Source organism: Rattus rattus, chromosome 7 (genome assembly GCF_011064425.1).
Source record: "Rattus rattus isolate New Zealand chromosome 7, Rrattus_CSIRO_v1, whole genome shotgun sequence".
Classification (NCBI taxonomy): domain Eukaryota; kingdom Metazoa; phylum Chordata; class Mammalia; order Rodentia; family Muridae; genus Rattus; species Rattus rattus.
In genome coordinates, this window is record NC_046160.1 from 82225505 (window position 1) to 82228366 (window position 2862).

At 46.0% G+C, this 2862-nt stretch overlaps 1 pseudogene; it reads left to right on the plus strand.

Annotated features, from left to right (window-relative positions):
* The first annotated feature begins 733 nt into the window (after window positions 1–733).
* LOC116906114 lies at window positions 734–1711 on the plus strand (annotated as a pseudogene).
* The last annotated feature ends 1151 nt before the right edge of the window (window positions 1712–2862 follow it).

Consider the following 2862-nt stretch of genomic DNA (forward strand, 5'->3'; position numbering starts at 1 on the left):
GGTTGATCAGTTCCATTTTGAAGTAAAGTAACATATTTCTTATCAGTACCAAAGATTATGCACTATTCATAATGGTATCTATTAGACTTTCATACAATTGAAAGAAGTGAATATTACCACACATGTGAGACTAACACATTGCACTAGACGTTATGACACCTATGCTCACACTAAACAATGGGAGTATTTCAGTTCTCTTATAGCATTACAGGACCATTATTGTTCATGTGACCCCTAGTTGACAGATACACTGTTACACAGAGCAAGACTTTTTAGTCAAACTAGTAACATTAGAGCTTATGCTAGGTAATTATTCCATTAGTTCCCTTTGCTTTCTTGTTTTCTTTTGGTGCACACAAACACAGGATAAGAATAGAAGCATTCTATAATTAGTCCCAGTAGATGGCATGAATAGAACTCTCATGGGTACTAACCCTAGCTGAGAGAGAATGGTTTTTATCTCCCTACAGTGAGGGGGGTAATTTGTCTATAAATGGCAAAAAATGTCACTCCTGTAATGTGAGGATTCATAAAGTCTATGTGAGGAGAGAAGGACATGTCTTAAATCTCATTCAGGGGCTTGCGTTTTTAAAGCGGGAGAGCGCGGTGTCCTGAATCCCGGCTTGGAGCGGTGGTGAGCAGCTGAGCAGCTTCTCTGAGCTGAGGCTGCAGCACACACCCCAAGGGCCTAGACTCCATCTTAGCAGACTGCTGTGTTCCGCCGGCCCCCACCATGCATCAGTCCGTTCTGCACAGTGGCTACTTTCACCCACTGCTTCGGGCCTGGCAGACCACCGCCTCCACCGTCAGTGCCACCAACCTCATCTATCCCGTCTTTGACACGGATATCCCTGATGATGTCCAGCCCATTGCCAGCCTCCCGGGAGTGGCCAGGTACAGCCTAAACCAGCTAGAGGAGATGCTGAGACCTCTGGTGGAAGCTGGCCTGCGCTGTGTCCTGATCTTTGGCGTCCCCAGCAGAGTTCCCAAGGATGAACAGGGCTCTCTGCAGCTGACTCAGAGGACTCCCCAACTATTGAGGCTGTCTGTCTGCTGAGGAAGACCTTCCCTACCCTCCTAGTGGCCTGTGATGTCTGCTTGTGCCCCTACACTCCCATGGCCACTGTGGCCTCCTGAGTGAAAATGGAGCGTTCCTAGCAGAGGAAAGCCAACAGTGGTTGGCAGAGGTAGCACTGGCCTATGCCAAGGCAGGCTGTCAGGTTGTAGCTCCATCAGACATGATGGATGGACGAGTTGAAGCCATCAAGGCTACCCTGCTAAAACATGGACTTAGCAACAGGGTCTCTGTGATGAACTATAGTGCCAAATTTGCCTCCTGTTTCTATGGTCCTTTCCGTGATGCAGCTCAGTCAAGCCCAGCTTTTGGAGACCGACGCTGTTATCAGCTGCCTCCTGGAGTCCGTGGCCAGGCCCTCTGAGCAGTGGCCCGGGACATTCAAGAGGGAGCTGACATGCTCATGGTGAAGCCGGGATTGCCCTACCTGGATATGGTGCAAGAGGTAAAGGACAAGCACCCCTCGCTCCCCCTCGCAGTATACCAGGTGTCTGGAGAGTTTGCCATGTGTGGCACGGAGCCAAGGCTGGGGCCTTTGATCTCAGTACTGCTGTACTAGAGTCCATGACAGCCTTCCGCAGAGCTGACATTATCATCACCTACTATGTACCCCAGCTGTTGAAGTGGCTGAAGTAAGAGTGAAGGAAAGTGAAGGACTTGGTCTTGACAGAGCGCTCCCTGGGCCTTACAGAAGGGAAAAAGTAAATGCGCTGTTAGAACCGAAAAAACAAACAAACAAAAACCCTCTTTCAGAATCAAGGAAATCTCAACCCAATAGGTCACAAAGTCATAGTTACAAGAGTGAAGAGCTCTAGTCATCTGGGTCCCTGCCCTTCAGGATCAGCAGGAATAGAGATGTAACTGAACAAGTCTTGAAGAAGTAGACTACATCTTATGTACATGAAACACCACATATTTCTAGAAAAATGAGAACTGAGGCATAAGACACCGCAACAGACAACACTGTGTTACTGTCATGCTGTGATCATGCATGTCCAAACCAGGCTGGATAGCAGTGAAGTTTCATCTCACAAATACCTATGTTATCTCCTTTGTCGAAGACATTCTGAAACTCTGTGCACATGACCGATAAATATACACACGCCTTTGTTTCTCTCAAATCAGTTTCTAGGCATTCTTATATGTTCATCATCACTCTCTCTTGTCACCAGGTTTGGGTTGACTTGGAAAGGGTCAGAAAAGCAAAGAAAGAAAGAAAGAAAGAAAGAAAGAAAGAAAGAAAGAAAGAAAGAAAGAAAGAAAGAGAGAGAGAGAGAGAGAGGGAGAGAGAGAGGGAGGGAGGGAGGGAGGAAGGAAGGAAGGAAGAAAGAAAGAAAGAAAGAAAGAAAGAAAGAAAGAAAGAAAGAAAGAAAGAAAGAAAAGTACTCTACCTTCCAACAATCCCTGTCTCTCTGTCATGGAGGCATCATTTGGAATGGCCACATCTCCATAATTCAACCTTCTACAGAGTGGCTCTGCCTTATCATTGCCTACTTTAACTTTAGTCCTCCAGACAGCGCATTGGTCTTTTAATCCCCCAGGATTAGCAGCTTCCTGCTGTTCCCAGCCTTTGAATTATTCCATTGTCCCTTGTTCCACTCTATACAACAAATGCTTCTCCAAGTCAGTCCAACTATACAAAGCAATCTCCTCCAGTTCCTTAAACCATAATAACTGAATGCCAGAGACTTATGTAATGTCATTATACTTACAGACCTTCATATAATGATGTGAAAGTTAACCAATCATCTGATGCAGATAATTTACAACTGCATTTCACCAGCTAA